The following is a 27,023-nucleotide window of genomic DNA, read 5'->3' as shown; positions in this document are numbered from 1 at the left end:
TGATGCATTTGAGATGGTTACTGCATTTGAAGGTATCCCTACATTGAGGATGAGCAAAGGGAACTGATCCAAAAGGAAATATATAAAGCAAACTTTGTTTCACAAGCCTGTGGTCGTGCGTGTTATGTGGGTTGGAAGTCTCATTGCTCTTACAGAGTTGCTACCGCCAATCTCCTTCCCAAACCTAGATTCGGATATTGTAGACATTGCACTTGGGCGAGCAGTATGGATCATCTCTTTATAGATAGAGGGACACACGTCCAGGTTACACCATTAATTAGTGTCAACTAATTTTTATTCGATCTCCGCACAGGATATGCTTGTGAAGATGGAATATGGGGGAGAGCAGAAGTGCGTTGAAGTTCCACAAAGGGATGAATGAAGGACATGCATATTGTATTGAAGAAATAAGTGATGAGAATGCTGTTATTTGCATTTACCAGCTCACCTATGTCAGACCTTTTGATAAACAAAATTCTAATGAAAGTGAGAACATGTACACTGTTACATCTTTCAGAAAATGTTTTGAAATTGTGGTGCACAGTTCAGAATAAATGTTTTTCAAAAACCATTGCATCTTTTTAGTAAATGTTTATTTCCAAAAGAAATTTCTAGAAGTTCAGAACAGTAAAATTCCTTCTTTTTAGAATGAATTAGAAGATAACTCTTACGTAGTTAAACTAAAATACTCTTTGAGAGTTAATATATAAACTCTTAACACCAAGTGTTAAATTATCAACTCCAGACAGATTTGGTGTTTAACACTAAATCAGAGTTAACGTACCAACTCTCCAAAAAGAGTTAAATTAACACTCTCTGGTGTGGACCCATATAGACACTTTAATAGTGTTGAAATCAAATCCGACAGTGTTAATTTGGACATGATGGATTTGCTGTGTACATGAGAGCATTGAAAATGATGAAAAGATTGGTGACCTTGCAGTGCAAGTTTGTCAGAAATATGCAAAAGGACCCAATCATGTTGTTCCTCTTCCACTTTGGCTGAGAAATAGCTTCAAACAGGCTGGCCTAGAAAAGGTTTTACAAAACAGGACATGGAACTGGGAGAAGTTCTACAGAGAAGCAGTGTTCAGTAACCTAACTACAATGGACTCGAAGAGTAGAGATACCCTTGTGCTGCATGCTATTGACCTTCATATCAAAGAAATTGACAATCTGCTGCTCTGCTATTCATGCATACCCACAAAGGGTGGACAGCTCCAACATGTCAGGAAACTTGTGAATCCTACAGGGAAAGTGGCCTGTCTTTTTGAACCAAAAGAGGGACGCTTGCTTGATGGATCTGAGAATGACTACAGATCTCCAAAAAGGATTCAGCGTTTGTTGGAACTCGGTATGGCAAATGACCATCTCCCATTGGAAGACATCACAGAGAAAGCGGGCACAATTGATAAAACCTGGAGCATTGACAAAAAGAAAGCATTTGTGCATTTGAGGTGCCTTTTTGAACTGATGAAGAATCACATTTATGATATAGAGTCTCACCACTGGAAAACACTGAGGACAACTGCATTTCTTCCAGCATATTCACCTGGTGATGCAAAAATGGAAGGAAATATATCACTTAAAAGGCCCGCTGATGTTTTTAGTGACAAATGCTCCCTTCTCGTTAACATGACACAACCAGTGTTGGATCATACTAATCTAAACATACACAACACAGATCCAGTTCTACTGATTTTAGGAGTTCACAGCACTCCGAAACCAGAAATGGTTCTTATGCAGTTGCACCAAACAAGCAAACAAGCACACTCTATTGACAGATCCATGCTTTACAAAATAGCATCTGAGTGCTATAAGTTTCTGGATCAGTGGATCTCTCATTTTGGAAAAGTTTGCATCCCACACTGGGCAAGTTCATTTCCATTTATCCTCATTGGCGATACATTTGTGAATGTCGACCGTGTAGCTGAGAACGGGCAATTTGAAGCAAAGCCCTATCTCCACGTACTTCCAGCTGCCTTCACAAGCTTCAGGAACCTCTGGACATGTATAGGTGTTGAAAAACATTTCACAAAAATTCAATTCCTAACTGTGTTGCAAGAATTAAAAGCTCAACATGTAAATAAGCCCCTACCAAAAAGTGATCTCTCAGTTGTCCTCACAATTTTAAATAAAGGGATTTTTGAGGCCAAATTGAAAATCACGGATGACTTTCTGATACCCAATGAGCATGGAGTTTTGCAGTTTGCTAGTGAGCTATTTTACAATGACAGCCCATGGATGCCACTCACTTCAGGTGTCACATTGTGTCACGAGAATATCCCACGTGTTATGGCTCGCCACCTTGGAATCAAAACAACAGGGCATCATACTCTGGAAAACCACATAGTTGATGACATGTCACCATTTGCTTTTGACTTTGAACAGCAGGAACAGCTGACTGTTCGTATTAAAAACATAATTTCAGCCTATCCATCAAAGAAGGATATCCTTAAAGAGCTCATTCAAAATGCTGATGATGCAGAAGCAACAGAAATTCACTTCATCTGGGACAAAAGACAACATGGAAAAGAAAAAACATTTGGGAAGAAATGGAAAAATCTCCAGGGTCCAGCACTTTGTGTGTTCAACAACAAAGTGTTTTCTGATGCTGACATTAAGGGAATTCAACAGCTGGGAGAGGGAGGAAAGCACAGCACCCCAGGGAAGATAGGCAAGTACGGAGTTGGATTCAACTCTGTTTACCATCTGACTGACTGCCCTTCGATCCTTACAGGAGATGAAGTACTTTGCATTTCTGACCCCAATCAAAAATACATTGAAAATCATTCAAATAACCAGCGATATGGCATTGGCTATAAACTAGCTGACACTTTCAAAGAAATGTACGTAGATGTCTACAAATCATTTCTTCCAGACAAATTTTCTCTTAAAGACGGCACCATGTTCAGATTACCTCTGAGAATGGGTACAAATGCAAATGCCTCCAAAATATCACAGCAAGGAGTCACTGACCGCGACATGAAAGAACTGTGCTCTGCCCTGTCTGAAGATCCTGTAGGACTAATTCTCTTTCTGAAAAACATCTGCAAAATCAAAGTCCATGAAATCAGTGAAGATTCACAAGAACTTAAAACCATCTTTGAGGTTGAAAAAACTCTGCCACAAAGAAGTCGGGATGAGAAAGATGCTTTTGTAAAACATCTACAAAATGCACTGCAATCAGACAAAACAGTAACACCGCACAAGACTTTCTATGAAACTGTGATTTCCACCTCAGATAAAAGACAAAGTAAGTGGATTGTTGCAGAACAATTTGGCTCCTTCAAAGACAGCTTTGAATTAAAACTATCAGACAAACTTCCCCAAGCATCATTAGCTGCACGTGTGAACACAAAAGGATACCTCATCATGGATTTTAAAGGAGAAGCCTTTTGTTCACTTCCTTTGCCAGGGAAAACTGGACTGCCAGTACATGTCAATGGAAACTTTGAGGTTGATTCTGCCAGGAGAAGCCTTTGGAAAGAAGATGGGAAGAGTAAGAAATCAAACTGGAATGAGATTTTGAAACAGAACGTCATTGCTCCGCTTTATGCAGATCTCCTGCATTACATCAGGCGAATGATCACAGTCAAGAAAGTTTCCCTTGCAAGGATTGAATCATGTTTCAGAACAGAATACTTGTGTTTTTGGCCAACTGTGTCCAAGGATGTTTGCCCAGACTGGCATGAAATGATACATGAAGTATACAGATCACTGAAAGAAAAAGGCCTTGATGTAATCCCTGTGATGAAGAGCTCAACACAGAAAATTGCAGATAAAAAAATTAAAGAATACTCATTTGACTGGTGTAATGTCAGTGAAACAGACTCACTTGAGGACCCTTATCTGACAAACCTGACAAACTACAAGCTGATGGCCATCTTGGAAGATCTTGGAATGAAGCTGGTTCCTTATTCCACAAACATGCAGAGGATTTGGAAAAGTTTCAGATCTGCTGGGGTTGAAGTGAAAGAGGTCAGTCCCTCCTCTGTGCAGATTTTCTTACGAGCAAAGCCTCTCAATGATCCAACCCAAACAGATGAGGATTTACCTTTACCCATAAGTGCCACTTTGATCAAAGATGAAACAAGATGTTCAGAGCTCTTGAGTTTTTGTTTAAAAAATTTCTCCTCAGAAAAGGTCACCCAAGACAATTCAAATTTACTTGATGGGCTTCCACTTCTTCTCACAAGAGATAAAGTATTGACAGTTTTCAACTCCCAGTCACCCAAGTGGATATCAAGATATGCAAATCTCTTCTTTGGCTGTGAGGAAACATTTGCAGATTATCACACAAACATTCAGCACATTCGTCTTCTACAAACTTTTAACTTTGTCAAAACGTTAACATTGCCATGTGCAGCAAGAGCTTTGAAACCATTTGTTCAGCATCTTCTTAAGAACTGCTATGTTGATCCACTCTGTGGTCTTCATGTCCCAAATGAGACAATGTTGGAGTGGCTGAAATCACTTTGGATGTTCATAACAAGTGAAATTAAACTACCAACCTCTAGAGTTGATGAACAAAGCCTGACACTAAGTGATGTGAGGAAACTCTTCAGTGACTGCTACATTTTACCTGTTGTGTGTCCAAGGTTGAAAAACAAGCACTTCCTGCAAACAATGAAACACATGTCAAGTGTTGTGTTTGCCTCACAGAAACACAAAGACATATCAGGCATCCTCTTCAAACTTGGTTTTATGAGGTTTGATCATGTTTTCTTCTCTGAGATGGATCGATGGATATATTCATGTCTACAAGATGAACTTCTTGATGTAGATGATGAAAGCTCAGTGTTGGATCAAGTATACAACATTAATCGCTCAGAGTTTTCCCAGCTTTCAAATGATGATATGAAAGAGTTTCAGATGTTCCTGCAATCGGGATTATCCAAATTCAAAGTCAGCCAAGAGTATGTGAGGAAGCTCAAATCCTTACCAATATTTGAAACAACACATGGTGAACGAGTGAGGATTGATGGACCTAAAAAGGTTTATGTTCTCAACAGCGTTTATTCAGTGAAATTTCCAGATTTGTTCAACCTGCCCAACATCGACAGCATTTTTCTGAAACACAACTCTGAGAACTACACACTGTCACAAACACTCAACATTCAGGTCCTGAATGATTTGGAGTATTTCATGAAGTTCATTCTACCTGTTGTACACCAACTCACAGAGTCACAGATTCTTCACAGCCTCAAACTGTTGCTGTCACTACGTTACCCTTTGAAGGAAAGGGAAACTATCATCTCCTCACTGAAGACAGTGAAACTGATTCGCAGTTCTCAAGGTAGACTGGAGCCTGCATCATACTACTTTGATGAGAGTGTTGAGCTGTACAAACGGATGTTGCCCCACGAGAGATTTGTACCTGAGAGATTTTGGACTGAACTGTGTGAAGGAGATGACTACACAACAGAAAAAGCAAAAGAGCTGGTCAGAAAACTTGGAATGAAGCATGTTGTGTCAGCGGACGAGATAATACATTTTGCACACCAGCTGGAATCAGAAGCAAAAGTTAACAGAAGAGGCAAAGACATGAAACTAAAATCATCATTACTTTTCAGGGAAGCCTTAAATAAAGCATGTGATCCCAAAGACAAAAAGGAAAGGTTGCTGGAAAGCATTGCTGACATCAAATTCATTTTTCCAGTTATGATTCGAAAAGAACTGTCCAACTACCACCAACCATTTGCTCCTGAAGGAACTACTGTTAAAATTAGAGGCTCGTTGATTGAGAAAAATCCAGAGCATCAAGATTTGATTTGGTCCTCAATGCCAATTATTCACTTACCAGTTTATACAACACAGAAACTTGTGCAGATGATGAAAAATGCAGGAGCTCATGAAGAACCACCTCCAAACTGTGTAACCAGTAACATAAGAAACATCTGTCAGTCACCATGTGAAACTGACCAGCTGATCAAAACACGAGCTAAAGTGTTCAGAAGTTCCTACGCTTACCTGCAAGCAAAAAGATTTGAAGGAAACCAGCTGGCTGGTCTTCCTGTTGTGTTGGTTGAAAAAGACACAAAACTTATAAGGCCTGATGACGTGTGTCTGTCGCTCTCCTATGATCGTGACTTCAGACCATATCTGTACAAGATTACTCCAGAAGATGCAATGTATGCACCGTTCTTTCAGAAAATTGGTGTGAAGAACGAAGCTACTGCAGAGCAATATTGTAATGTTTTGGCAGCAGTTTACGCTGATTCCTGTGATAAACAAAAACTACATTCAAACCAGCTGAGAACTGTGAAACGAGCTGTTGAGCAGTTGTTTAAGTTAATCAGTGCTCAGGGAAACCAGACGCTTCTTGAAAATGTTGAGACTCTGTATCTTCCTGCAGTAGATGGTAAATTATACCCATCATCCACACTCTGCTACAATGACACAGTGTTTGAGACCAAAAGGTTGGAAGAAGCGCTGGAGAACAAGTTCCTGCTGCTTGAGAAACTCAGTGAATGTCATTTGGGCAACGACAAATACAAGCATCATCAGCTGTTGCAACTGCTGCCTCAGAAGTTTCAGCCAAAGATGCTGTCTGAGTTCACAGAGGAAAGAGTTGTGGAATCAAAGATGCAGCGTTGTGAACTTGGGACTGGCTGTGAATTTAGCGGATGGTTTGCTAAACATCTCTCCTCAGGAGCCTTTAAATATGGATTCATTTGTCTTATTAGAGAGCAGTTGCAAGGCAAAATAACACAAGAAGATGCTTCTAACATATGTCAGAAGATTTTTGGCAGTATACAGATTATCTGCTGCAAAACATTGAAAACAACACTCTGGCTCAATAAACAGCCACTTCCCAAAACTGATGAAGAAAATGATGTTTTTGTGGAACGAGGGCAACAAGGATGCACCTTTTACTTAAAGCACAATGATGACATGGCTGTCAAGGTAATAAATGAAGTCATCATGACACTGACAAAAGAGATTAATGCTCTTTTAGGGAACAGAATTGCATCGGTTCACCTTCCAGTGCTGGGACAACTCCTCATGTGTGATGATCTGCAAGATGTTCGGAAAACTTTGGCTAAACATCAGATCCGTGACTGTGCTGAAACTGAAAGTTCCTCTTTTAGTCCAGCAGCCCCTGGGACAGAGGTTCCAGAAGAATGGCATGATTGTTTGGACATGAATGTCCTCAACAACTTTGAAGAGGGGGAGTATGTTGGCTACAGCATTGATGACAAGTACATTTATGCAGTTATTGTTGAAGAACTGCCTGGTCACAATGGACGATATTCATGGAGATACAAAATAGATATTGGAGAAGATGAGCCCACTGAAGTCAGCTGTGTCGATCTGTTTCAGTTTAAACGAGAAAAGAAGGTAAAAACAGAAAGGAGGAAATGCATAGAGCCAGGACCACAGAAGAAGACGCTAAAAACAGAAGAAAACACTTGCATGGAGCTGGAACCACTGACAGGAGCTGTGCCACATTCTTCTGAATCATCAACAAATTCTTTACCAGCCTCTGTTGAGGAAGCTAAAAGGGAAATTGATAAATGTTTGGCAGAGATCTGGAGGCTTCCTGAGGAGGAGAGGCACAAAGCCATCAAGAGACTGTACCTCAGGTGGCACCCTGACAAAAATCCGGATTGCCAGTCTCTCGCCAATGAGGCATTCAAATATTTACAGAATCGAATTGATGAGCTTAGCAAACCCAAAGCTGCAGGATCGACCTTTTCAAGCAGAAACACAAATTTCAGAGGCTTCTATGAAGAGTGGAATCAGGAGGCCAGGTATCACAGAAATAGTCGAGAGAGGTTCTCTAGAGGTTATAGAGGTTTCCATTCCTACAACTTCTGGACCCACAATGAAAATGTCCCAAGGCCAGACAGAGAAGAGGCCAGACGCTGGTGTAGACAGGCTCGCTGCGATCTCAATGCAGCTCACAAAGACACTGGTGGAGGGAGCACAGAGTGGTGTCTGTTTAAGGTCCATCAAGCAGTGGAAAAGTCTCTTATAGCAGCATGCTATAAAAGAAATGGACAACGCCCCAACAGCAGCTCAATTTCAGCCACTGCTGCACAAGTTTCCCGCTACAGCCTCCAACTGAGAGATCTGCCTGAGATTGTGAAAAACCTGCAGACACTCGGGGTGGATCCCAAAAGGACTCAATATCCCAACTGTCATCCATATCCTCACATACCGAATGGACGATTCAGATCAGAGAATGAAATGCTGGCACTGAACAAGGCATCAGAGCTCCTTAATAAAATAGAAGCATATGTGAATTAAGGATTTAAGACAGATGGACTATCAATTAGTGTGACTGTGTTTTGACGTGTTAAAAGGATGATATCTACAATCTAAAGCTGAAATATTATTTAGCATCACAACCAAAATCATTTCAAGTTGTCTAATTTTTCACAGTAATAATCACAGAAAATATTAAAGAAAAAATGTTTTTTATTTATGTCAATGCTATTTACTCACTAGTGTTTTTATATACATTTAGAAATATTTACTTTCCTATGTTTTAAGCAAGTTCTACTACTGTGACCCAAGTATGTATTGTTAAATTTAAATGATTTATGATAATGAGGACCAAAACAATACCGTATGAATTTCCAATAAAAGTTTGTTTTTTGCAAAGATTTCTTTAGCATTTAGATGAAACAAAATATTTAATGCAGTATTTGGCGTTTGAGGGGTTTTAATGTAGTAGTTTTGTTCTGGAAATAAAAGTACAAAAGATTTTAATGGAAACTTTTTCAACTTTTATTCAATTTTACTTATAAAATGAAATGATGAAACAGCAATCTCATATTTCAAACACCTTTGTAAACTGATTCCCAGTCTTTCTAATACTTCTATAGTTACTTTTGGAATTTTACTGTCTCTTTTTAATAATCATGTACCCAAAACTTTTGAGAAATAAAGCGTACTTACTAAATAATGACAGTGTGTGTGTTCATGATGTGATTTCACTGAATGTTACAGCAAAGATTTACCACTTCTTTTATCTTTTATAAATTGTGAGGATTGTGCCCCCAGAGGTCTAATTCTATGTTTGAGAGGACATGCAGTAAGTCCATATGTTTTGACAGATTTCCTTTTACATCAGGCACACCGTCGAGGATCAGGATCTGAGCAGAGAATAGCAAATGTGATTACAAAGAGCATATGAACAATAGTTTTCAAGTGTCATTATATCAAACATGTCTTTGCATAAAAGCTGCAAAACTTTATGGCCATAGTGTGAAAAAAAACCCATAACATTTAAGCCTTAATAAAAATTATAAAGATATAAAACAATTATATATGTAAAATACACAATTACTTAAAAGAAATCAATAAATACATAAACACTTCAACCAGTGCTTCCTCCAACTGGATGAAAAATGGGAACACTGTGAGTGCTAAAATTATACTGTTACTAGAGCCATCCAGTCGTTATCTAAAAGTGAACATTAATTTTTTTAAGAGTTTAAGAGTTCTAGGTATCCTACAAGGATTCTCATTGCATCATTATATGCAACATGCAGCTTCTGCATGCTACGTTGCTTGTAAGATGACCACAAGGGGGCAGTATATAGTGGTGCGCAATACTTTTTAAACAAAGCCACTTTAACTGGAACTGAACAGAAGCTGAATTTGTGTGCAATAGTATTTGCCTGCACATAGAGCTTACAGCATTGTCTGTATATGTCATCATCATTCATTTAATCAGTAATAAAGTGATCGAGGTATTTCACCTTTTTATGAACCTCAAGAGTATCGTCAGACAGTTTAAACACAGGGAAATTTAGCTGTTTATCCTGCTTGGTTCTACATATCAAGATAGCATTGTAGTTTATATCATATAGCACACCATATTCAGTACGGATATTAAGAAGCTGCTGTAATTCAGCACTACAAACTAAAAACAACCAGGTCATCTGCACATGTAAGATGAGTTATCAATGTTTTACCTAACATACATCCAGTGTTACAGGTTCTCAGCTGTATGGGCAAATCATCAACATATAAATTAAATAAAATTGGAGACAAAATCCCACCCTGACTGATACCTCACAACAGAGAGTGAGAACAGCTCAGAAGATCATTGGAGCCTCTCTTGCCTCCATCACAGACTTTTTATTGCACCCGCTGCAGCCGCAAAGCCACCAGCATTGTGGAGGACCCAACACATGCCCTCACACACGCTCTTCACCCTGCTGCCATTCTAGCAAGAGGTACTGGCCCTCACTGCCAGACTGCGAAACAGTTTCTTCCCCCAAGCCATTGGACTCCTGAACCCTCAGAGACTGGACTGACACACACACACGCACACCTTCATACACGTCACTACCAAGCACTTATCTGCACAATCTCATACACACAGAGACACCTTCATACACCAAGTGACTTTTTGCACAATGCTGTCTTTTGCACATTTCTATTGCACTGTTGTGCCTGTACTGTCTTGTGTCTGTATCGCTCTGTTCTGTCTGATGTTGCACTGTCTTTGTTTTGTTTTTTGCAATTTTGCACACTGCACATTATGCAGTCCTGTGTTGATTGTCTGTTATGTGTCATATGTAGCACCATGGTCTTGCAGGAATGTTGTCTTGTTTCACTGTGTACCGTACCACTGCACATGGTTGGAATGACAAGATAGCCACTTGACCCTTGACCCCTTCATGCACATGTCAGTACCGTGCTTTGGTTTGAAGTCAAACTGATTATCCAGGGAAAAGACACACTAATTCTATCAAACAAGATTCTTTCTAGCACCATAATTATCCAGACAACTCGCTTTCCAGCTTTGTCCTTCAGAAAAATACACATCATTGAGTCTGGTATGCCATGAATTATAAACAGAGTGCTAGAAGAAGAGCTAGCCTTAAACTAGCATGTTTTAATTGTTCTGCAGTAATGTGATCCAAACACAAGCTTTACTATCGGATAACCGATGAATACTTTCATATACTTCATGTGTCCTTACACTTATTGTTTCATCGCTCATGTCAGAATCGTCTTCATATGGTTCACTTTTTATACAGTTAATTTACTGTAATGATGCCTCCATAATGCTCCAGATAACATTGGAGCGTTATGGAGACCCAGAAACACCTTTAACAGTTGATGATAAAAATGGTTTTCGATTAAGATTTTATTTGCATATTGTGAATTTGTAAACAATTAATGCAATACTTATACCACTTAAATTAACCTGAAAGACTGTGTTTTACTCCTAACTTCACTGTGTGAAGAAAAATCCACTGGGCACTTTCCACTGTGTGGTGTGTGTGTGTGTGTGTGTGTGTGTGTGTGTGTGCTTGTTCTGCTATACTTGCGAGGACCATCGCGGGTTTTAGACCTTACGAGTGAGGACCTTTTGGGAAAGTGAGGACATTTAATATGGTCCTCACTTGTTTTTCACTGTAATGGCTTCTAGAGGCCATTTTTATGCTTCTCTCAAAGTTTGAGCGAGGTCCTCAGAAAGATAGAAATACGAGAAAAAATACACACTTCTATACACACTGCTATTCTTTTCATACACACACTTTTGCTCTCTACTGGCTACTAGTGGTTATGAAAAATCACTGCTCCTGAGCCTTTTTGCTCTCTACTGCCCTTCTGCCCCTTATGGTTGTGGATAGTCACTGCACCCAAGTACTTTTTGCTCTCTACTGCCCCTACTGCTTTTGGACAGTCACTGCACCCAAGAACTTTTTTGCACTCTACTGCCAACTACTGTCTTTGCCCATTCACTACAAATGAAGATAATGACAGTTTATCTAATGAAGGAGAAATAAATAGTGCTCTATCGCCTTGAAGTTCAATTCAATTTTATTTATATAGCACCAAAGCACAACAAAGGTCACCTGAGGGCACTTTATACTTTAGGGTAAAGACCCTACAAGGTAAGTTAAACATATTATTATGTCTTACTTTTAATATCTGGTCTTGGTCTACCCAAATTGGAAAGCACACCAATACAATTTTTGAAATTAAATGCTGAAATAGAAATATTGAATATGGACTGGCCTAAACTGGGCTATGAGACAGTGCTTCAGTTCCTGAAAAATTACGACTGGATTTTCAATTTAAACTAAACAGTGTGCTAGTTAACATGGGTTTGATCAGTTAATGTGAGACAGGTTTAGAAATTATTAATGCAGCTCATCATTTCTGCCTTCTGGTTCTCATTTTAGGCGTCTCTTTTTAAACCATACTTTTATCTCTGCTATAGAAATGGCATATAAGTAACTTTTTTAGACCATTCAGTTAAAAAAAAAAATCATTTAACGTCTTGAGGGGCTGCTTTCGATTTAGTGTTACCAGCATATTTTACCAAAATATCTCCACAAATAGGAGACTGAATCTGAAAAACCACCTTGACCCTGCTTTAGTAGTGAGCTACAAATTGTGTCTACATAACATAAATATAGACAATGTGCAAGAAACTGTAGTTTTGTTTCAAGTATTTTTCAAACTATTATAAATCATACTGGTGAATTTTGATAGATTATATTAAAGCATGGGCTTCCGTACAAAGGATACATATATTGCTGTGTTCCCTTTTATATTAAAACCTGGTTCCTCTACTGTAAGCTTCTATTAGTGAAAATCTACCATTAATATATAATCTGTAATGCAATATAATATTGACTCATGTGTTCTGTAATACTTTATAAAAATTAAATATGTCCCATCCATCAGAAGTGCCCATCTCATTATGGCTGCTTCCAGGAGGATAATAACCAGTGTCAAGAAGCTCAAATGATGTCAAATTGCACTCTTAAACATAACAGTTCAGTTCACTGTACTCAAATGGCCTCTACAGTCACCAGATCTCAATCCAAAAGAGGACCTCTATGATCTCTATGGTGGATCAGGTGATCACATTACATGTTATGTGATCACCTGATCCATCATTCATTTACACACACACACACACACACATATATATATATATATATATATATATATATATATATATATATATATATATATGAGAGAGAAATGCTCTCTTTAGGGGTCACAACACCAGAGGCTCTGGTGTTGACCTCTGAGGTCATGCTGTTTTCTCCCTCCTTTGTCCAGTATTTCCTCTATCCCTCTTCTGCATATGTCTGAATCATCTCAGCCTTGTCTCTAACTTTCTCTCCATACCATTCAGCATGAGCTGTCCTTCTTGTATACTCATTTCTGTTTCCTGTCCCTCCTCCTGACTCCAGATCCCTGATGTAATCCCACCCTCACCTTGAACACATCCTGCACCACCCTCACATCCAGACTTACCTCATGCAGTACCACAGTTCCTCTCTTAGCATCCCATCATATTCTTTTGCCAGATCCACAAAGACACAGTGCAACTCTTTCTGACCTTCACTATACTTCTGCATCAACACACTCAAAGCAAACATCACATCTGCACTGCTCTTTTTCAGTGAGAAGCCATGCTGCTGCTCATGGATCATCACCTCTCTTCTTAACCTAGCTTCAACAACTCTTTCTTGGTGTGTCTCAGCTTTATCGCTCTGTAGTTACTACAGCTCTGCATATCACCCTTGGTCTTGAAAACTGGTATCAGTACACTTATTCATTCCTCACTCTCCAAACTTGTGTTAAACAATCTGGTTAAAAAGTCCTCTCTGGGAGTGGGCACGATACACGGAATCCAAATTACCATCAGGGTGTACACCTCACCCCTCGCGTGGTTGCCCACCTCTCAATTTTAAATACACGTAGACATTGAGGGCTAGCAGGAGGGACTATGCGCTTACCTGCTGCTCTCTGGCAGGTAGCTCCATGCCCTCCTGGGTTTTAAATGCACCTTAGAACACACATGCATCAACACTACAATAAGCGGGTGGAAGGAGGTTTGGAGTCTTCTCTCACCCCCGTTATCTGCGGCCTGCTGGAGCGGGGGGGCTAGGAGGAGGAGTTGGCCATCTGGAGTGTGGGGCCTCCCTGCTGCTGCGGAGTCGGTCTGCCTCTCCCCACCGCAGGGAAAAGGGTAACACCACCTGGGTCTGGGTGCAGTTCCCCCCTCCAGGGGCAAGGGTACCTAGACCCGGTTCGTTGAGTACGCTTGGGGAGTGTGATCGTGTGTACAGCGTCTCTTTATGTCTGTCTCCACGTTGGTTGAGTGTGAAGTGCATATGAGAGGATGAGGGGATGGGCGTCCAGGTACACACCGGCTCACTCCTTGGCGGCCGCTTATCGGGGCCTGGATCCTGGGGCTCGCTCGGGCCACTTCGGAGGTGGGGTGCCCCCGGCCTCTCAGCCTGGGGCTCGGTCACTCAGGCACAGCTGGCTGCCGGCGGAGCTCACGGGCGCGTCACTGCAACTCCCCCTGGCTTCTGCTCCGCGGCTGCTGAGTGAGCCCTCATCTGGGACTCTCCTCAGCTCTTACTGGGACAGTGGCGCGGCTGCCCCTCTGTTGGTCTTCCTTGGTCTCTTGTGTTCTGGGGGCCTCTGGATGTCTGGAGTTTTGATCTCCTCCATACCTGCTTCATGCCCTGGAGGACGGGGCTGTGGCCCCCCCACACCCTCTAGCAGATCATTACATGAAGGAACCTTTTAAAAAAACAAGCGCGTCCATTTACCGGTCGATCTACGTCCCTACCCTCACCTATGGTCACGAGCTGTGGGTAGTGACCGAAAGAACGAGATCGTGGATACAAGCGGCAGAAATGAGCTTCCTCCGAAGGGTGGCTGGCCTCTCCCTTAGAGATAGGGTGAGAAGTTCGGCCATCCGGGAGGGGCTCAGAGTAGAGCAGCTGCTGCTCCACATCGAAAGGAGCCAGCTGAGGTGGTTCGGGCATCTGACAAGGATGCCCCCTGGGCGCCTCCTGGGTGAGGTGTTCCAGGCATGTCCCACCGGGAGGAGGCCCCGGGGCAGACCCAGGACACGCTGGAGAGATTATATCTCTCGGCTGGCCTGGGAACGCCTTGGTGTTCCCCCGGATAAGCTGGAGGAGGTGGCTGGGGAGAGGGAGGTCTGGGCCTCTTTGCTTAGGCTGCTGCCCCCGCGACCCGGCTCCGGATAAAGCGGATGAAGATGGATGGATGGAAGCGCGTCCATGCTCACAGGTGTACACACGGGTGATCACACCCACAAACTACACCCTTTTTGGCTCCTACCTCAAAGCACACTGTGTTCTGTTGATCCTATGTGCTGCACAATAATGTTTAATATTTAGTATTTACTGTCATATTCCCATATATCATTGTGATGTTGTTTATTCTATTACTCTTGTTCTCTTCTGCTTGTTTTCTTTTTTCTTTCTCAACAGGTGATCCAGGTGATCGATAGATGCATTTTTTTTTCTTTTTCTGCCCATTCTGTTGGTTTTTGTTTTTTTGCCCTTCTCCCCTATCCCTCTTCTCAGCTCTTTCTCTTTCTTTCTCCCCTTCTTTCCCCCAGTCAAGTCTGTCCCGTATTCAACAAGTGAAAATAAAATAAACAATAAAAGGTGAATCAAATGGACCATTACGGCAAGGCTGGGATGGTCAATTTGGTAAAGTAAATCCGTTGGGCATCTTTCTTTGCCTTTAGACAATAATTCTGATGGCAAAAGAGCCAAACGGGACAGGCAAAAAAAAAAAAAAAAGTCCTCTCTCCTCAACATCTCTATACAACCACAGATATGTCATGTGGACCAACTGCCTTTCCTCTCTTCATAGCTGCCTTCACTTCCTCCTTACTTATCCCCTGCGCTTCCTGATTCACTAACTTTCCTCCATTTGTCCTCAGTTTCTGTCTTTATTAATGTCTTCATTAATGAAGACAGTGAGAGAATACTTCTATCTTCCATCTTCTCAACACACTCTCTTCACCATCTTTATCCTTAATCACTCTAACCTGCTGCACATCCTTTTCAGCTCAATCTCTGTATAGCTAATTCATGCAAGTACTGTTCTCCTTCCTTAGTACCCAGCCTCACGTACAACTCAGTATAAGCTTTTTCCTTTGCCACCTCTATCTTTGCAGTTGGCCTGGCCTCCCAGTATTCCTGTCTACTTTTATCCATCTCCCCTGACTATCGCACTTTCTCTTAGCTATTCCTTTGAGGAACTACAGGAAAGTGTCCAATCCACCACCAAGTCTCCTTGTCCTCTTTTCTCTCTCCAAAAGATACACCAAACACCTTCTTTGCCTTTCTCTCACCATTTCAGTTGTATTTTTCCAGTCATCTGGTAACACTTCCCTTCCACCCAGAGAATGTCTACTCCTCCCTGAACTAACAACTGCACAACATTCTTCCTTCTTCAGCTTCCACCATTTAGTTCTTGTCTCTGCCTTCATTCTCTTCCTCTTCTTGACGTCCAAAGTCATCCTATAGACTAGTGTCCAATGCTGCATGGCTACATTCTCTCCTGACACCACCTTGCAGTCTCCTATCTCTTTCAGACTGACCCTTCTGTTTAGGATGTAAGCCACCTGTGTACACTTTCTTCCACTCTTCTACGTCACCTTCTGTTCCTCCTTCTTCTTGAAGTATGAGTTCACCCCAGCCATTTCCATCTTCCTAATTTTGACCTTGTGCATTTCTCTGCTTAACACTATACCTATCTAACACCTCATTATCTCTCTTTCCTTCACCTACATGGCTACTGAAGTCTGCTCCAATCAACACTCTCTACCACTTTATCAAACTAACTGCAGAATTCCTCTTTCTCTTCTAACTGACATCCAACCTTCAACCTGGTCTCCTGCACACACAGTAAATCTACCTTCCTTCTCTCCAGTCATATCAGCCAGCTCTCTCCCTTTGCCAGTCATAGTACCTCCACGCTCCTGCCTGTCCTTCTCTTCGACTCCTAACATGCTTCTCCCCTATATGCAGAAAAAATAATGTTTGATCATCATCAAAAGCCAGATATTTCAAAGTTTCATCTATGAAATATCTGGCTTTCCCATCATAGCAGATGAAATACGTATTTTGCATTAAATTGCATCATTTCGCCTCCTGAAGGGCTCGCAATGAGTCCACTGTGTGTATATATATGTATTTCTTTTCCCTATGGTAATAATACTTTTAGATAAATACTAAGTACTTTTCCACTACTGATGTATATAAAGTAAAATTAGGCTGTAAAGTTAAATCTTACTTTAGATAAATCTTGGTATGTGCTTTTATAATGTGTACTAAATTGTAGTAAAACATGTCAGGGTTCCTTTGTTTCATGTGTTCTGGCCAGTACACTAAGCCTGAGCCTGAGTGAGAGCTGAGCAGAGAATTGTAGCTCACTCTGCTCCCAACTTAACTGATGCCCTGCACCTCCCCCATAGCTGCTGCAGTGGGGGAGGGGCAGGTAAATGTTTCCAGCACTTTGGCAGGTCTGAAGGCAAAAGAGAGTCCAAACCAGGACTAGCAAAGTGTACCTAATATAGCTGTTTAGTGTGTGTGTAAAATAAATAAATAATATGGTAATGGCTCTTTCCACTACTGATATATATAAAGTTTAATTAGACTGTAAAACTAAATCTTACTTTAGATAAATTTTATTTTGTGATTTCATAATGTGTACTAAACTGTAGTTAAAATAAATGTCAGGATTCCTTTATTTCACATATTGTAGCCTGTAAATCAGGTTTGAGAGTCAGAGCTGAGGAGAAAACTTTGGCTCTCTCTGCTCCTCCATCAGTGACCCTCCCCCCGCGCACCTGCACTGCAGCTCTCAAACTTTTGCAGGGCATGTGACGTCATTCAGTCCACAGTCGGAGTAGCCGTTTAAGTGGAGCTCTGAAGACTGCAAAGCACGCTTTCTGCAGGTAAGATTTCACATTTTTGCTATATGAAAACTGTGCAAATGTTGTCTTTCTAAGAAACGAAAGAAAAAGGTATCTTACATTAAGTTTAATTTTTTTTTAACTTAATGACACGGCAGTAAATATACTTTTTTTTAATTGAACAATGCATAAAGTTCGTCTCAATCTATATTTTATTACAATTAACTATGCATAATTTTTCTTATAATTGAACATAGGAACAAAAACCGATTCCTTCGTGATATATTTAACACTAAATTTTATGCCAAACCTACCGTCCCCTCCCCCTCAATTTCTGGCAATTTCTATCTGTATTTCTCTTCAGTCTCGCTCTTAGAAATATAAAATTAACGTAAGAAATAATTATCGGATCTGGTTTTCAGTTTAAAGGGGAAAAATGTACGCTTAATTACAGTAAAAACATGATTTTTGCAAGAAAACATGAAGTTAGAGATTTTTCACGGTTTCAGTGAGTAAAAGTCTAAAATGAAAAATCCTATGCAGTGTTTTGGTTGCAGACCTGTGTGAGTTCCAGCCTTTTAACAAGACAGCTTGTTGTAACTTTAGTGCAGTTTGTTTGATAACAGCATTTGGATTCTTTTGTAAGTGATTTAAGTGTTAGTCACATGTTTAGTGAGAGCTGTTAATTATAGATTTAATTTATTTAACAGGTATTTTCATTAGAAAACTGCGTTTCCCAGAATCCTTTGTGGTAGACAAAAGTTACTCTGGGTTTTTAGCTAGCAAAGAAAGTTTTGGGAAGCCATTATATGTTGCTCTGATGTCGAGCAGTTTATTTGTTGTACATTCCCCCTTTTGAAGCCTTATATAAAGACTATCGTTTCTCCAATTGATGTCCGATCCATTTTTTTGGCTAAGTGGATTCGCCACAACACAGCTTAGTGGAATGCTTTTTAATTCTTCACAAACTTTATTAAAGATAACAAGCGGCCAAACTGTGGTTTGTACCGTTTTATTTAGGGTATCTCTTTAAGGCATTTTATAGCTTGACTGGGTTTTGTCCCCTTCTTTTTAAGTCACAATTTTAGCCTAGATTTAGTCGAAAGGCACTTTTATTCCGAGCGCTTTAATCTTTTGTTAAAACCCAACCTCAGTTGCCCAGCTATAACATCTATCAAGTTAGCATTTCAAAATATGTAAAGGAAACGACTGAAGTGTGACGCATGCGCGTAGCAATGCTTTAACTTTTGTTGTCTTAAAGTGTTTACAATCCAAAATGCTTGAAATCATTGTCCTCCTTTATCCATCAAATATAAACGTTCCCACGTGTTTACGCCAACATGGAGTTTTATGTTGGTGTCGATGTTTCAGTGACTGAGCAGCGTCTGTCCGTCCAGTATATTTACTGACGTAGCCGCACATCAGCATGACCCAGCTGAGCAGCGTGCTCCGTTTAGCCTCGTTTGTCTTATTCCTCTCATTTGTTTTTCACCGTCAAACATAACTGGACAGAAGGCCTGGTGTTCTGTTGCTGAAGTGGGCTTCAGATAGTGTTTTTCTGTGGAACATCAAGGCTGTCATGTAGTATTAATTTGGCTATTCAAAGCAAATAATGTACATGCTTATACAAAATATAAGCCTTTTGTATAGTGTGTTATAATTGTGCCTTCCAACAATTGAAAGTGTGTTTATGTGTTGTCTCTTTGGCTGCTATGTTTTAGTGTTATAATAAGACTCACCTTGGAGGAAACAATAACATGCTGTCCTAATATTGCTTTATGTACAGAGAGTAATTAATAAAAGTATGTTAAAAAAGGAAATGATGTCACTCTAACAGTGTAGCCATCAGAAGGCATATAAGCTTTCCTATATGACACTCTGTTTTTTAAATGCCTAATACTACTATATCTAAAACGGGTGAAACGTTGTGATGCTCCATGTTTTTTTGTTTTGTTTTACTTTAAATTTGATAGAGTTGTAGGTCACAATTTTTACAGCAGGTTCACCTGCATGAGCGCTCACTGCTAAGACACCTGTATATTTATTGAGGTGAGCTACTGTAAATGAATGGGTAATGGGCTGCATCAAAACTGTTGGTGCACTTTTACTGTATCACCTCCAAGTCATTATTGACTGTAACTGGATTATTTAACTGTAACTGAGAAGTAACTTTGACTTTTGTCTTTGGTATTAGGTGAAGGAAGCCACGGCAGCAAGCCAAATACAGGTATGTGCCTTCTTATCGAATATTTGAACATGTAGTCTTTAATCGTTACTGAATCGTACGTAGGAGTGTCAAACAACAGACCAAACAACAGATACTACAAACTATAATATGCATTAAGAATCATTATCAGTTAAGGTGGGAATAGGTGATTCTTAGATCAGACGTGATTGTTTTCTAAATGTGATTCTTTGTTGCTTATAATATGAACAACTGCTGCTAGAACAATACTCATGTGCATCACATCGGCCCCACGTTCTGCATAAAATGTAAATAAAATAGGCATTGATCAGAAAATCATTTGAAGCCTCTTTACCTGAAAATGGCACAAGGACAACACATGGTTGAAACTCAGCATTTTATAATATAAATGATGTAAGCCAGATATGAGAAACAGTCCCAAACAGACAACAGAAACAGGAGACAAAGACAAAAAGTTGTTGAACGTAACTTTTGTTTGCAGCCTGTGTCCTCATTGCAGACCTGTGCAGTCCTCTGCAGTCTGATACCACGGTCATACCACAACATCTTATTTTACTTACAGCCAGGAATACACGAGCTCAGTGAAGTCTTATAACTTTAAAAACATATCTTTTCACATGTGAAAATTTTTGTTATTAAGCAGGTTGAAATGATGAGCAGATTTTCAAATGACAAATTTATTTGGATATATTCAATTTATTTATGCAACAGATAGTTTGATCCACTGAGAATTTATTTTACATTTAATTTCATGTATAACGTGTTTACAAACACCGTCTCATGGTATATAATCAAGCAATAGGACAAAGTCAGCATCACAGCAGTGGTATGTTTTAAAGAAATTTTTGGTTGATGATTTTAATAAATGTATTTTTCTGAAACAAATTTAAAAAAATGCTTATTAACCAGGTTTCCCACATGCTCAGTGATCTTATGGTCGTATTTAGTTTTTGGCTTTGTTAGCTTCCAGCTGGAAGCTGATGTCACTTAAATCCCTGTTTGGAGAAACAGCTTTTCCTGTTCAGGAGAGAACATGTAGAATTCCTTGCTAGAGGACCTCAAACTGAATCCTGACTGGCATAATCTTAAATTTAAATGGGCACTGGTTTTAAAATAAGATTAGTCTTCTATTCATGATCTCCTGCTTGTTGTTTTATGGTGCATTGTTAGTGTTGTGTACTTTAACCTCCTTGGACCTGATGTCCACATATGTGGACATCACATTTTGGGTTGTCTCGACCAAAATACTAAATTTTGCTCTACAAGGACATTATACTGCCACTGTTCTATCGAAATTTAAAACAAATGCCCTCGTATGTGGATCTCACTCCTCTCAGAAACAAGAGAGGTAAAAAAAATTCAGATAATTCTTTGTTTTTACATCAGGTCCCAATCAGCCCAAATAGCAAAGAGAAATTAAAAATGGCATGAAAGAGTTCAGGTCATAGGAGGTTAAAGCTCATGACAATAGAAATTAGCTTAGGTTATACATTTTACAGTAATGTCATGTTATAGACTTCTCTCTTCATAAAAAATGTCCAAATATAATTGTATCCTTTCAATATTTATTTCTTACATTGCAGACGATAACGTGGCGCTCGCATGCAGTGATAATGGCTGTTCTGATAGTGGTGGTAAGTGTTACCTGCTCACTAGTACAGCTGTTGGTATACTGCCTCATGAATAAGCTGCATTTTTGATAAACTGCTATGCAACTGCAAGTTATGTATGTGACATTGACTAATATTAGAGAGTGACGTTAACCTGTTAGCTTGGGTTCCTAATGGTAAAATGAACTGGGTGGCATGTTACAGCCAAAGAAACACACTGTTGGCCTAGTTCAGTGCTCAGTAGTCTATACAACAGATAACACTTGATCATGTACACTCACTCTATAGTGAGCTCTTTTATTACAGCAAGAACTAGACTCACAACACATGAAAAAAGGACATCTCAGAGATTTGTGGTTTTATCACCACGACCCAGATTCTAAATTAAAAACTGTTACATTTGTCCAGTGCATGTTTACACAAATGGCACCTTTGAATGGTTGTGCTGCATTGTTTTAATTATCTTAACTAAAAGAAGAGTAATTTCATTTCTAGGATGACATAGTGACACTTGGAGAAGTTAAGATTGCTCCTTTGCACGTTGTTGTTGCATCTTTGTTTTTTGTCATATTTGTCAACAATACTGTTTGTGTTTGAAGTTTTTTGTGACTCCAGATGGCTAATATTTGACATAGCAGCTACTCCGTGTCCCCCAGAGAAATGAAAAAGGAGGAGGCAGTGAGATGGATGAAGGTCAGGTTTTTTACAGAGTCATTCAGTACAAAAACACAGTGAATTAGGAAGATGTGGCACATGAATGTTTCTGTTTTTCAGGTGGAAGTTCTGAGCATTTCTCCTCTCAAAAGAGACCGGAGCCCACCAGTGAAGAGAGTTCAGATGTAGATGGTGAGTTTAAGCTTTTGTCTGAAATGTAGTGACACTGTTGTATGTATTCTACTCAAATTCTATTCCAGTACAATCTGCTTTGTACAATAACAGCTACCATTGTTTGTGTGTTTCTGTTTTAGAAGAGAGCAAGGAAGCAAGACTGGCTTTGAGGAAAAGGCGAAAAACCAAAGTGGCCAAAGCAAAGGGTGAGATGTTTTAAGCTTTAAATGTATTTAAAATTTTCTGTTTGCAGTATATGAATCAGGTTGTAGACATGACTTTATTTCCTTATAGTTTTGTCCTCTGTGGCAGAATATATGCCTACACAAACACAAAATTCTTGATAATATTGATCCAGAATTATTTTGTTGGTAATTAGAAAAATTATTGAAAATGTTTAAGTATTGCTTTACAGTAAGTTGAAGAGGAGAATTCAGAGGGGGTGGAGATGGGTGTCAGGGGTGATGTGTTATAAAAGGAAAGCAGCAAGAGGGAAAAGAAAGGTTTACAAAATGGTAGTGAGGAAAGCTATGACGATTTTCATTGGGAATGACCAGGATGGACAGGATTAGAAATGACTACATCATAGGGACAGCTCAGGTCAGAGGTTTGGAGACAAAGAGAGACAAGGCTGAGATGGTTTGGACATGTGCAGAGGAGGCTGCCAAGGGATGTTGATGATGGAGCTGCCAGGCAGGACGAGAAGAGGAAGACCTCAGAGGAGGTTCATGGATGTGAAGGAGGACAGGCAGAAGGTTGGTGTGACAGAGGAGGATGCTGGTATAGGAGGAGGTTGAGGAGATGATCCGCTGTGATGACCCCTAAAGAGTTCAGCTGAAAGAATGATTGCTTCACTTTTATTGTTACATTTATGATTTGTTAGGCTACCTATTCTGGTGAGTGACTAGTTTAACCTGCTGTGTTGCGTGAGTTCACACTTTGCAAGAACAGCACTACAAAACACATGGCAGGGTTCTGCAGGTCATTTCACAAGTCTGGAATTAAAAAAAAAAATGCAGGCTGAAAATGTCTTGTTATATTATCATAGAAAATACCTGTTTAAGGTCCTATGATTTACCAATTAAAGACAACTACTTTATCTCAATGTTATTTTTTTTTACAATGCGTATTTTAGTTTCCACCAATTACACACACAGATGTTGTGTTTTAAAATCAAAATTTGTAAAGTGAACTAGATTGACAGTATGGACCATCATTTTCAGTGTGAGGTTTGTGAAAAGACAGCAAGAAACGGCAAGTACAAGCAACAAAGCTCATCGAGTAGACTACATTAGGCTTCAAACTTTCCTTTTTGCTAAAGCATATATTTCAGGCTGGACCAGGTGACCCTGAATCCTCCCTTAGTTATGCTGCAGTCTGTTTTAATATCTTCATATTTGCCTAATACTATACTTTTATCTTTTGAAAAATCAGCTTCTGTTTCCAGTACGCTTTTCAATAATCATTAGTGAACAGATGCTCACAATGCCACCCCTTTCATGCGACCATGCAGGTTAAGCTTTTTGTGACCACTTATCCAGATCGCCACTTTCAGGTTAAGTGAATCCAGATTATGGAAAGATAGCCTTGATGTGTTGAATGTGCTTTGTAGTACAGGCCTTATGACTAATGATAGACAAAACTTAATTCTGCTCTTTGGTATTGTATCTGTGCGCCAGTCGCAAAACTGTGACAGTTTGTCAAATAAAACGCATAAATTCAGATAAAATGAAAAGATCATGTCAATCAGTTATGTTTGGTTCTGAATCATGATCTAGGTAATTTGTTACATTGTCAAGGATATTAGCAATTGTATTTCATAATAAAAAAAAAATTGACTTAAAATATGTGATGTCAGTTAACTAGATTAGAACTACTACCAACAGCACAGGTTTTTTTTATTACTAGTACATCAGAAATATTTGCCTTATTTAAAACAATAGCAAATTATTAAAGTCTGACAGTTTTTTTGTTTTTTTACAAGAATATTGTTATGATGAATGATTTTAACAGGACTAATAACTAGTTAGCATCTTATTTTAAAAGGCTAGATGCAACATGTACCTTTGAAAACAAAATGTATAAAAGTAAATTGGCTGCTGTTTCACTCTGTAGGTATATTACTCAATAACTGATCTCATGTTTCTGTGAACTCAAAATACTTAATTTAAAAGTGCTTACTACATATCTTGGGTACAAAATGTTGAGTAAATTGTTGAACCTACAGTTTGGTTTGGCATTTTCTGTAAATATACACAAGCAGAACCCCATTTCAAAATCAAAACAAAAACAAAAAAACTACGGTTACATACATGTTGTAAAGTTAACAGTCCATGTTGTCTTTTGTGTTATTTGTAGAGATCCCCCGTGCGAAGGTCAAGAGGCCATGGAGTGAAGCAGAGAAGACGGCAGTGCAAAGACGGCTGGGAATTATGTAGGAAGCAGGAAGGTCATACTGGTACAGTTGTAGCCATCCTAAGCTTTACTGATTTTTCTTTTTGGCAGAAGTCAAAACAAACTGATCAAAGTTATTGATCACTATTTTAGTTGTAAGTCATTAGACTTAATAGTTGTCTTCATTGTTATAATAGCAATTATTATTCCTCTGGAAGGATGTTACATTGTGAAATAAACTGAATTTGCTCTTGTTGCAGCATTGTGGGAATTTCCTTGGTAATTATTAATAAAATCTACAGCGGTATTTGAAATGTAATACTACCTTTTGTTATGTAGGGTTGTCTTGATAGATTATCAGAACTTTTTAGTTATTCTATTTATGTATAAAGTTGAGACTGTTTAACTTTAACATTATTTGGTTGCACTAAAATAGAAAATGTCAAGGAGTAAATGCAAACAGAAAAAAACATATAGACAGAAACGAACACAAAAGCACCCCCTGGTGGAAAATCACCTGAATAGCACTCAATGACAAGGTCCTCATTCTGATAGTAGAATGAGATTTTTTTTTTACTTGAGTGTTTTAAGATTTTGAGGTGATTTTTGGTGTTAGAGAGCCACCCAGTGTTCAAAAATTGCAAAGGTTTGTCTGCAAGTGTAGCAGAAATGGTGGTCCTCACTTTGATAGTACACTTACCCGGTCCTCAGTCGTTATGCAAGACAGGAATGTGTGTGTGTGTGTGTGTGTGTGTGTGTGTGTGTGTGTGAGAGAGAGAGAGAGAGAGAGAGAGAGAGAGAGAGAGAGAGAGAGAGATCAAGTGTACTTGACCTAGTATGACGTGGCAGTAAATGTCCAAAAAATATCTGAACCAGAGTCTGTCATCAAGTTGTACAAGGAGCTGAAAGGACATTCTCATATTAACTTTTCTTACAGTGACTCAACTCATTAAAGTACAGACATGATTTTCAAAAATAAATAAATGAAAGAAATAAGTCTTTAAATTTAAAGGCATGGACCTGGATGGACATTTGTAAGAACTGTCATTTTATTCTGCTGTTTAGGAGCAACTGGAATGTCATCAGAATCAAGGTCAGAGTCAGGAAAGACTAAAACTACACCAACAGTCTGAGCAGACCGCTGCTCTACTTGATCACTGTGTTATCCAGCATGGTGCCATCTGAACCCACAGCAGCAGGGGAGGGGTTTTCACTGTCCTACAGATGATGAGAGCATCTGAAAGAGAAACATGACATAATCTTTATTTTTTTACACAGTTATGCTGATTTTTGGAGAGACTGGCACTCTTTTATAACCATGCCTCCTCTGCTTACTAACCTACAGGTTTATTACTGTTTTAAATAAACAATAAGTCATGTTTCCTTTTCCATCAATAGTTTTTTGCTATTATATATCAATTATGATTGCACTGACTCATCCAATTACGCCCTTTATGGGTCAAACAGGCCACCATAAGAGACATGCAAATTTTAAAGCAGGTGTACTAGCTTACTTTGTAGCCAACCAACTATTCTATTGTACATTTGAGGATGCAAAGATTGTTCATGTGGGGATTTTACTACGTTTGTAAGATAAATACCTATCTTCAAGTACATTTCTTAGGAAGGATGAACAGAGTGAAATAACAGCGTAAGTCGCATTTCCTCTGATTTCCTGCATCATCATCATCTAGCTAGGAGGCAGCTGGATGATGCGGGATGCGGGGCAACTTTCCTCCGAAAGTTTCGTTTCTTCCAGGACATCAGAGGAAATTCAGTCTCAGAGGAAAATCTGCTGCTTCTGTTTCAGTCAGTTTCGTTTCTAACGAGATGACGGAACTCGGAAGAGAAAAAAAGACCGGCGTTAGTTGCTGTGATTGGACATCAGCAGCCTTTATATACAGCAGACTGATGCAGCATCACTACTTTCCCTGGCACTGATAGGAGCCTGCACTGGCATGACTGAGGTACTGTGATTGTATTTATTTGTTTTATTGGCGTATTTAGGTAGGCTACTAGCTAATTAATAACAAAAAAGTGTTTTTGCTATTTTAAACACTGTGATCACATAATAGAGAAAATCTTTATTTGTTAATTTACTAAGTTTAAAAAAAATATTTTATACACTTTTGTCAAATTATATACAGATGATCTTATTTAGACTGTGTTTAATTGTATTTGCTGCTTTGTTGTTGTTTAATTCCAAAGTACAAATGCTTTGGAAGCAACAAAGTGAACAAAGAGAGCTCACAAGCACAATTTCAGTGTGCATCATCAACCACAGCCCTGGTAC

At 39.4% G+C, this 27,023-nt stretch overlaps 1 long non-coding RNA gene and 1 pseudogene across 2 annotated transcripts; both read left to right on the top strand.

Annotated features, from left to right (window-relative positions):
• The window catches only part of LOC147311728 (sacsin-like), a 36,905-nt pseudogene extending 28,649 nt beyond the window's left edge, over nt 1-8,256 (top strand).
• A 4,741-nt stretch (nt 8,257-12,997) lies between these two features.
• LOC147311727 (uncharacterized) lies at nt 12,998-24,989 on the top strand. Of its 2 annotated transcripts, XR_015125321.1 has the most exons (7): nt 12,998-17,734; nt 19,887-19,919; nt 21,482-21,532; nt 22,108-22,201; nt 22,283-22,354; nt 22,477-22,542; nt 24,695-24,989. It is a non-coding gene; the product is annotated as an uncharacterized LOC147311727 (long non-coding RNA). The 2 variants fall into 2 exon arrangements; XR_015125322.1 differs by having other exon boundaries at nt 12,998-19,919; nt 21,482-22,201.
• Nucleotides 24,990-27,023: the final 2,034 nt, after the last annotated feature.

Source organism: Aulonocara sp. 'chitande type north' Nkhata Bay, linkage group LG16 (genome assembly GCF_057382095.1).
Source record: "Aulonocara sp. 'chitande type north' Nkhata Bay isolate Kocher_YH1m ecotype deep benthic linkage group LG16, A_spYH_male_GT1.1, whole genome shotgun sequence".
NCBI lineage: Eukaryota > Metazoa > Chordata > Actinopteri > Cichliformes > Cichlidae > Aulonocara > Aulonocara sp. 'chitande type north' Nkhata Bay.
The sequence above is the reverse complement of the archived record's forward strand: the minus strand, read 5'-3'. Positions and strand labels throughout refer to the sequence as shown.